Genomic DNA, 10,786 nt, shown 5'->3' with positions numbered 1-10,786 from the left:
ATACCTTGCTGAATACTGCTTATCATTTCCTTCTGCTCCTCGTTGGGTTCAACACTCTTAGTTATCGAAAGGACAACGATTGATCTTCTATACTTGTGGGCCATCATGGAGCATAACATGGACCATGTCCACCAGCTTGATGCCTTGTAAGACCACCTCCTTGAGCCTCCCCTGGATCATCTTCACCTCATCTTGATCTCACCGATCAAGACCCTTCTTGACCCATGTGACAGCCCTAGAATAATTGGTTGCAATTAGTTGCATCATCATCTTGCATCATGTTAAACCCAAATGTTTTTGAATTTTGGACTAGCAAAACTCTAGCACCTCACCTCACTAAAGGAAATTCTACTAAGTGTGATTTTTAATGAACCCAAAATGGTTTTTAGAAATGTTCATATTTTCTGATAAATGTTGGCAACAACATTTCAGTGATGACTTTTATTTCAATAACTTTTGACATTTAAATTAATCCACAAAAGGCACTCGAAATTGCCAAAACAAATAACTATAAATATTTAGTTATTTCAAAAATACTAAATCTTTTTGTGGAACTTGGAAATAGTCCAAACAAAACCCCACAAATGATTTCAATATTTTGGCCTAGGGTTGGAGCCAAAACAAATCAAAACAAATGTCAGAAATTAGAAAATAGGAAATAACAGAAAAAAATGAAGAAGAAAGAACCTTACCTGGCCTTCCTTGCCGAGGAGGGAAGCCAGCCCAGCCCGCCAGGGGCAGGGGGTCTTCTTCTTCCTCGTGCCAGGAGGACAGGCAGGTGCGTGGCGCACACGGCCACGTCGCCGACCACCTCCACCCTGCCTGCCTGCCTCCCCCCCCTCGCCTTAGCAGCGCCACGAAGGCCCCAACACCGTCCTCATCCATTTTCCCCATCTCTGGCCCCTCTTACCCCCTCCTCGAGGTCGCGTTCGTCCTCAGATCCGAGAGCCGCCGGCGTCGATTCACCGCCCTCTGTGCCTCCCCAACCCTGCCAACAACGCCATCAGCTCCGCAGTGAGCCCCGGGTTCTTTACCCCTAGCCCCATCACCGCTCCCCTTCCCTAGCCCGTTGGCCACCGGAGCCACAAGCTCCTTCCACCGTCCATGGCGTGGTCGTGGCCAGAGCATCCCCTCGGGCCGTTTGAGCACTCTGGCGTGCTCTGAGAGGCCCATAGTAGCCTCCTCGACCACCAGATCCTTCCCCTTTGTTCCCTAGCGTCGAGCCCGTCCTGGCCGAGCACGGGCCGCCGCTCCGTCGCTGCTCCTGTCATCTCCGGCGACCCCCTCGCCCTCAAACCCACGGGAATGGATGCGGCCCAACGCGGGCTACCTCCTGGTGGTCTCCGCGCGTCCAACCGTCGTCGTTTGCCGATTCCGGCGAGCCTCCGCCGCGTCTGTAGTCGCCAGCGTTGAGCCGCCGGTGGTCTCGACCCCTGTGACCGTGGGTTGACTCCCCTGAGTCACACACAGGTGGGGCCCAGCCCTGTTTAAATTAAGTCAATCACAAAATTAACTAACCAGATTAATTAACCTAAAGACTCACTACAGTGGGCCCAGACCCTAATTAGGAATAAAAGATTAAAATTATATTGTTCTTAACATGTGTGTCACTGACTAGTGGGCCCTGGCTGTCAGGTTTGACCCTGGACAGCTCAGTTGACCTGCTGACCTCACCCTCACGTCATGCTGAGGCAATAATAGTACTTTCTGATTATAAAATAATTCCAGAAATGCCTAAAACTTCTAAAAATCATAGAAAATAATCTGTAACTCGAATGAAAATAATTTATATATGAAAAAGGATCAGAAAAATCCAAAGAATCTGATCATGGCATTTTCATGCATGTTTGAAAAAGTTAACAACACCAAATAGGCAAAATGATGAATAGGGTAAATTTAATAAATAGTTTGGAGTTGGAAATTGATACTTATTTGATTTCCACTTCAATTGTTATGACCAAACATTTGTCAATGCAAAACAGTACCTCAAAATACTAACCCCATGCATGTTGGAACAATTTGTTATGAGCATCAGGTCGAATCAATTATAAGGGTACTTGGAAAGATAACCGGCTTGAAGTGATGTTTGGATCCTAATTCAAACCAACTTCAACTTAAGAAATGATAACCACATTAGCCGTGCCACCTTTCATTTCATGTCTTGAGCATGCATCATCGTGTTGCATTTCCGTGAAGTAATTGTTGTTCTTCCTTGTTTGTCGGTGTTGTTCCCCCTCGGTAAACGATGTTTCCGACGATGTGATCGTTGACATTGATGAAGACTCATTGCTATCTTCAGACGTGTCAGGCAAGCAAACCCCCCTTGAGCATATTGAAATAAACCCACTCTCTCGCTCCTGCTCTCTTTTACTGCATTAGGACAAACACGATTCAACTGTACATGTTAACGGTAGTTGAACCCATTTCTTTGCATGACCTGATTTTGTCACACTAAATAGTTGAAACCACTTAGCATGAGTAGCAACTGCTTGAGCCTTGTTGTGCTTACTCATCCATGCTTGTTTACAATGCCTGCTATGCTTAGAGTCGTGTCGGGTCTGATCCATCTGGATGATGAATCGGAATGGTTGTGTTCATGTCCTACAGTGTGGGAGTAAAAGTGTGAATCCGATTTGGTAAAGGTAGCGATGAGAGGCCATGCAGGAGTACATGGTGGGTTGTCTCATTGGGAGCGTCCTTAAGAACTGAGTTCTGTGTATGTTATCCAAGACAAGATACTACCATGCATTGGGCCCTGAAATATGACCCCGCTCGGCTTATTAATTGCCTAGATCCCTGTCCAGGAGTTGCAATTAGTTTCTGGTGTTTCTTGGAAAAGTGTTTGCGGTCGTGTTTAGCTCTGCCCGACGGGGTAGGCTTCTCTGCGGTAGATACACAGTGGCACGGTGTACCAAGTGGCACCCGGATGGTGGGCTTGAGAACCCTGCGCACATCGTTTGGGGTCGTAGAGGAAACCTCGGCCGGACTTCCTTGCGGGTTCAGTCTCAAATAGGCGATAAACCTGGACTAGGGTCTTGTGTGGTTAACGGTCTTGACCGACACCCACGCCAGTGCTTCCGCTTGAAGGTTGCCGAGATGCATGACGTGCATATGGTGTTAAGTGGTGGGAGCATGTGTGAAGAAGTATACCCCTGCAGGGTGATTCAATCTGTTCGAATAGCCGCGTCCTCGGATATGGACTACTTGGAAACATTACGTGGTACATAGACAATTTAAATGGATACTCTAAAACATGCAAGATAAGTGTGAGTGTTATGGAAGGCCTTCTCGTAGGGAGACGAGAGTGGATCCATAGTGGTGTATTGAATTGGTAAATATGTGGACTTGTGTGCGCTATCCCACCTCAAAGAAAGAACTTGTAGTCGTAGTACAGGTTAGCCAAGAGTCAAAGCTGGCTTGCTGCAATCAAACCCCACAATCCTTTCATTGAAACATGATGCATATGTAGATAGTTCTGATGTAAGACTTGCTGAGTACCTTTGTACTCATGGTTGCTTTATTTATGTTTTTGCAGAGAAGACTTAGACTCATTAAAAGGTTATACGCGATGTGTTCGATGTTGACCGGAATAGCTTGGGAATTCAGGACAGAGATCTGGCTCCTTTGGTAGGGTCGTAGTAGCTTTTCACGCTCTTCCAACCACTTTTAGTAGATGTCTATACCCAGACATGATTTGCTTCCGCTTGTTGTTTGTATGACTTGAGTGTCGGGTCACGAGACCCCTGTTTGTAATATCACACTATGTTGATTCTTATGAGTCTTTAATAAATGCTTGAGTCATAGAGTTATGTTGTGATGCCATGTTGTATCTACACATATCGTGCATAATGTGTGTATGTTTGAAATGTATTATATGTGTGGGATTTGACACCTAGTTGTGTGCCTGTAGTAGTACTCTTTACAGGGAAATGCCTCTTTGTGCTTCTATCGAGCCCTGGTAGCTTGCTACTGCTCTAGACACATTGATTGACCGGCGTGTATCCTTCTTTGTTGTTGTGTCTGTCCCCTCGGGGAAATGTCACGCGGTGTAATAGAGTCCTTGTAGCTTGCTATGACTCGTCTACACACGCTGATGACCGACACCTGCTTTGTTGGGTTATGTATGCTTGTCCCTGTACGGATGTACCGCTTGGGTTTATAACTAGTCATGTCAACCCAGGTTCTTGTCGTTCGAACGCTAGCAACACATTCATATACGTGAGCCAAAAGACGCAAACGGTCCCGGCCAAGGTAAGGTGGCAGCCGTGGAGTTTACCGTGCGTGAGGCCGCAAAGTGATGTGATGTGTTACATGCTGGGTTCTTATGACCTAGGATCGGGGTCCCGACAACCCAAGAGCCGAGCCTTTTTGGTTGCCTGGAGGCAAAGGCAGGGGCCTCCATTTGGCTCTTGGCTTGCATGTCGGTCAGATAAAACTATTCCTGTTGCCAGAGCTGTATTATGTCCGCAAAGGTTCCATTTAGCTAGAGAACCTTGGACAACTTGCTAATCATGGCCCTGCCGCATTCAGGGAGTTTGGAGTTACTACTCTTTGGCTTGACACTAAATTTTTTGAGCCACAGGCCAAAGTGTCGTTTGACTCGGAGGAAGGCCTCACATATAGTGTTAAAGTTTGCTATGTGGAGGATCAAATTCAGGGCTAGATGATGAAAATCTAGCTTGTAGAAAAACAAGGGACCCCTCACAAAAGGATGGTGAAGGAAGCCTTAGCCTTGGATGAAGTGTGGAGCAAAGACCACCCGCTCTCCTTTCTTGGAGTGGGGATGGCAGAGGGGGAACGACTCATCTCAGCGTCCACTAGAGCCCAACATTTTGCTATGTTGGGGATGTACCCCGTAGCCTCGAGCTCCTCGATGGTCCCTTTGGTGACGTTGGAATGTGCCCATTGACCTTTCTTAGCGTCCTCAGATGCCTAAGAAGCCTCCTTCCCTTTGCCAACCATCTCTTTGAAGGGAAAGAAGGATAGAGGAGAAGTAAGAGAAAGTAGATCTGGAAAGCGCTGGAGCTCTTGGAAGCTTTTTGCTATGGGGTGGAGAATGGAAGTGTGGTAAAATTAATTTACTTTCACAACCTTTATAAGACAGTAAGAGACCAAGAGTCCTTGAGTTGCACCGCGTAAATCACTTGTTCCCGGCATGTCGCATTGTTATACGTGCATGGAGTAATTGATTGTGTTGATGATGTTGCCTAAAATCCGGGACACGGTCTATTGATGGTGCAAGCCAATAAAAAACCACCTCGGGCCATGATACACTCTAATCCGACCGATATGGTTCCACTAAGAGTGGTGATGGTTTGATAAAGGTGCCACGGTTTAAACCAACTCACCGGCCATGCCTACATGATGATTCCTTGGTAATGAATTGAAACAAGTCCTGGGACATGCTTAACGCATTTCTAAAAGAAGAGGGGCTTTATCGAAGCATCCTGCCTTGTTCGACTAGACAAGGTTAAAACTAAAGCACATAGTTGGTTTGTTAATACCGAAAGAGAAACAATGATCAAAGGTCAATTAAAGGCCTCGGATCCGAGCATATGCCAATGAAGGAGGAACTCGCCTACTAAAACGAAGACAATGAAGAAGCAGAAGCCATTATAAGGGAGGGGTTATAGTCCTTAGCTTTGAAGACTGATTCAATGGATAGTGACGGTGCTCGAGACTAGGGGGTGTTAATCCCAATGTGCCATGAGACGAGCTGATGAGTCATCGACCATTAGAAGGAAGGAGTACCAAATAGATGGGCCCAACATGAGCAAGATGGAGGCTTCTGAAGACTTGGCGTGTACCTCAAGGACTGTTTTAGTGGTCAGCATGTTTATCCCTAGATGGCAACCAACCCTACATGTAATCTAGGTACCCCTTGTGCATATATAAGCCGAGGGGTTTAGTACTTAGGACACGATCACCAGCCTTAGGGTTTAGAACACAATCATCCGATCTCTAGGTAGATCATATTGTACTTTGTACTCCATTCAATCAATACAATCGAAGTAGGACATAGGGTTTTACCTCTTTGAGAGGGCCCGAGCCTGGGTAAAATATTGTCCCCTTTGTCTCCTAATACCATTGTTCCTAGATCACTAGCTTGGGACCCCCCTACCCAAGATCCGCTGGTTTCAATACCGATAGTCATGCACAACATGACCGCACACCTGATCCACAAACATCCGTGTAACCGCGAGGGTCAGCTCTAATACCAACTTGTAATGCCCTAGACACACCCATTAGTTACTGGTTGTTACCCCTGGTGGGATGTAGACTCTCCCCTCATACCAACACTAGTCTTTCATGTGCACTTTCTCCTCACTCTTGTGCACCTCGGACAAACTTCCAAGTTGGTCACCCATCCTGAAATCGCTCCCATCTTTCTTCCTCAACAATTATTGGTATGTTTTGGTTCTTGTTTAGTTCACATGATATGCGTAAATTCTTGGAGCGTCGTGTGCTTTTCATTTTTCTTTTAGCAATGCACCATGCTGGTATAGTATAGTCCTTGGTTGATTTATAGAATGCATCATGCACTTCACTTATATCTTTTGAGTATGGCTTTATAGAATGCTTCATGTGCTTCACTTATATCTTTCGAAGTCTCGATGCTTGTTTCTCTACATATAGAAAACCATTATTTTTAGAATGCCCTTTTGCTTCACTTATACTTATTAGCAGCCTTTTGTAGAAAGAAATTAAACTCTCATGCTTCACTTATACCTATTTAGAGAGTTAACATGAATTGTTCATTCACATGGTTAGTCATAAAATCCTATATAAAACTTGTAGATCACTGAATATGATATGTTAGTTTCCTTGCAATAGTTTTGCGATATTAAGATGGTCATATGCGGGGGTGCTGGTGAATGATTGTGGTTTAGTAAGAATATTGGTGTTAAGGTTTGTGATTCCCGAAGCATGCACGTGTAGTCTCTAGTTTTGCGGTGAAGTTGGAGCATAATTTATCTTTGATTGAAATCCTTTGTCTTGTTATAATCGAGAGTGCGCTATGGTTAACTCCTACCAACCTCCTCCCTAGGGGCATGCTAGTAGTACTTTGCTTTGAGAGAGCTAATAGGCTTTACAATAAGTATGTGAGTTCTTTACGACTAATGTGAATCCATGGATATACACACTCTCACCTTTCCAGAATTGCTAGCCTCTTCGATATTGTGCATTGCCCATTCTCACCTCGAGGATCGGTGCAGCCTTCGACGGTGGATTCAAACCCCGTGATATGATACACTCCATCACACATAAGCCACCTAATACATTCCTCAAAACAGCCACCATACCTACCTATCATGGCATTTCCAAGCTATCCCGAGATATATTGCCATGCAACTTCCATTATCATCATATACATGACTTGAGCACCTATTGTCATATTGCTTTAGCATGATATTTCCATGGCTTGTCCTTTTTTTGATATCTTTGCCATGCTAGATCATTCCACATCCTGGTACACTTCCAGAGATATTCATATAGAGTCATCTTGTATAGCTTTATCATTATATCGAGTTGTAAGTAAATAAAAGTGTGATGGTCATCATTATTAGAGCATTGTTCGAGTGAGGAAAGGATGATGGATACTATGATTCCCTCACAAGTCGGGGTGAGACTCCAGACAAAAAATAAAAAACGGGAGAGGCCAAATGAGCCCACCAAGAAAAAAAGAAAGAAAAAGAGAATGAAAAAAAGGGAAAAGGAGAAAAAGGAAAAAGGAAAAAAAGGAAAAGAAAAATAATGATTTAGAAAAAAAGAAAGAAGGGGCAATGCTACCATCTTCTTCCACACTCTTGCTTCAAAGTAGCACCATGTTCTTCATATAGAGAGTCTCGTGAGTTGTCATTTTCATATGCTAGTGGGAATTTTTCATTATAGAACTTGGCTTGTATATTCCCATGATGGGCTTCCTCAAATGCATGAGGTCTTCATGAGCAAGCAAGTTGGATGTACACCGACTTAGCTTTCGTTGAGCTCTGATACACTTATAGCTATAGTGCATCCCTCGCCTCGCAATACCTACTCCTTGCATTGATATCGATTGATGGGCATCTCCATATCCTATTGGTCCATCTAGTTGATTCGAGACTTTCTTTACACTTTGACCCTTTTGATCTCTACCACCATACTCTATTCCACCCATATGCTATATCCATAGTTCATGCTCATGTATTGAGTGAGGTTGAAAATGTTGAAGCACGTTAGAAGTACAAGTCAATTGCTTGGTTTGACAACGAGGTGCTCATGATTTATACTTTGTGCTAGGAAGGCCAAGCATGGCGGGCTATATGATTTTGTAGGTATAGCGTTCTTTAGCATTGTTATTTTGGAAGACAAGATTGTTTGTTGGTATGCCTGAGTATTGATGTCTTTATGTAAAATGATAGACTATTGCCTTGAATCACTTGTATTTTAATATCCAAGCCATGATTAGACATTTTTTCAAGATTATGTTAGGTAGTGAAGTTTGCTGTGTATCCCTTGCAACGGCGCCAGAAATAGTTGTCTCGACGGCACCAGGAATCCTTCAGCTACGGCTACGCCTTAAGGGACTTCCTAGGCAAGTATGCAAAGGATTTCCCCCGTGGCCTTGGAGCCTTGCGTTGGTGTTCCCTCGAAGCAGAAAGGGTGATGTAGCACAGCGACGGTAAGTATTTCCCTCAGTTTGAGAACAAAGGTATCAATCTGGCGGAAGAGTATCTCAAGATCCTGCACAAACACAAAAGCTTGCACCTAATGCTATGAAGGGGTTGTCAATCCCTTATAGATTGTTTGCCAAGTGAGAACTGAAAGCAACAAAGTAACAAAGCAAAGTAAAAGCGGAGAAGTAAACGATGGATGTGAATAGACCCGGGGGCGTAGTGTTTACTAGTGGCATCTCTCATGAAAGCAAGTAGCCGGTGGGTGAACAAATTACTGTCGACCAATTGATAGAACTGTGCAGAGTCGTGACGATATCAATACAATGATTATTTCTATAGGCATCACGTCCGAAACAAGTAGACCGACACTTTCTGCATCTACTACTATTACTCCACACGTCGACCGCTATCCAGAATGCATCTAGTGTATTAAGTCCATAAGAACATAGTAACGCCTTAAGCAAGATGACATGATGTAGAGGGATAATCTCAAACCAATGATAAAAACCCCATCTTTTTACCCTTGATGGCAACTGCTTGATGTGTGCCTTGCTGCCCCTACTGTCACTGGGAAAGGTCACCACATGGCAGAACCCAAAACCAAGCACTTCTCCCATTGCAAGAATCATAGATCTAGTTGGCCAAACAAAACCCAAGACTCGGAGAGACTTACAAGGATATCAAATCATGCATATAAGAAATCAGCATAGACTCAAATATATATCATAGATAATCTGATCACAAGTCCACAATTCATCGGATCTCGACAAACACACCTCCAAAGAAGATTGCATCGGATAGATCTCCAGGAAGATCATGGAGAACTTTGTATTGAAGATCCAAGAGAGAGAAGAAGCCATCTAGCTACTAACTACGGACCCGTAGGTCTGAAGTGAACTACTCACAAGTCATTGGAGGGGCGATGATGTTGATGAAGAAGCCCTCCAAATCCAAAGTCCCCTCCGGCAGGGTGCCGGGAAGGGTCTCCAGGTGAGATCTCATGGAAACGGAAGCTTGCGGCGGCGGAAAAATATTTTCGAGGCTCCCCTAATTTTTTGCGGAATATTTGGGAATATATAGGCCAAGGATCTAGGTCAGGGGGCGGCCAGGGAGGCCACAAGCCTGCCCACCGCCACCTCCCACTGGTGGCGGAGTGGGGGCTTGTGGGCTCCCTGGAGCCCACCTGTCTTGGCCCAAAAGCCCCTTGGACTTCTTCCGTTCGGGAAAAAATCATTTCGGGGTTTTTCTTCCATTTGGACTCCGTTCCAAAATCAGATCTGAAAAGAGTCAAAAACACGGAAAAAACAGGAACAGGCACTTGGCACTGAATTAATAAGTTAGTCCCAAAAATATATAAAAAGGTACATAAAACATACAAAGAAGACAAGATAACAACGTGAAGCCATCAAAAATTATAGATACGTTTGAGACGTATCAAGCATCCCCAAACTTAACTCCTGCTCGTCCTCGAGTAGGGAAGTGATAAGAATGAATTTCTGATGCTTTCATGCTACCTAGCATAGGTGTCCTTTGTAATTCCTCTTATGTGACGTGAATGTTCAGATCCATTAGATTCAAAACAATAGTTTGCTATTGACGTGGAAACAATAATAATTCAAGCAAACTAGTAAAGTAATCATGAACTTTCAAAATAACAAGGCCAAAAGAAAGTTATCCCTACGAAAGCATATAGTCTGGCTATGCTCTATCATCACTGCACAACGAATTTAAATCATGCACAGCCCCGGTATTGGCCAAGTAATTGTTTCACACCTTTACTTTCTCAAACATTTTCAACTCTCACGCAATACATGAGCGTGAGCCATGGTTATAGCACTATAGATGGTGTGGAATGTGGTGGAGGTTGCAAGACAAAAAGGAGAAGATAGTCACATTAACGAGGCATATTAATGAGCTGTGGAGAAGTTCATCAATAGATATCAATGTGAATGAGTAGGGATTGCCATACAAATGATGCACTAGAGCTACAAGTATGTGAAAGCTCTTAAAGAAAACTAGTGGGTGTGCATCCAACTTGCTTGCTCACGAAGACCTAAGGCAATTTTGAGGAAGCATATCATTGGAATATACAAGCCAAGTTATATAATGAGAATTTCCCACTAGCTATA

Source organism: Hordeum vulgare, chromosome 7H, assembly GCF_904849725.1.
Source record: "Hordeum vulgare subsp. vulgare chromosome 7H, MorexV3_pseudomolecules_assembly, whole genome shotgun sequence".
NCBI classification, from domain to species: Eukaryota; Viridiplantae; Streptophyta; class Magnoliopsida; order Poales; family Poaceae; genus Hordeum; species Hordeum vulgare.
The sequence above is the reverse complement of the archived record's forward strand: the minus strand, read 5'-3'. Positions refer to the sequence as shown.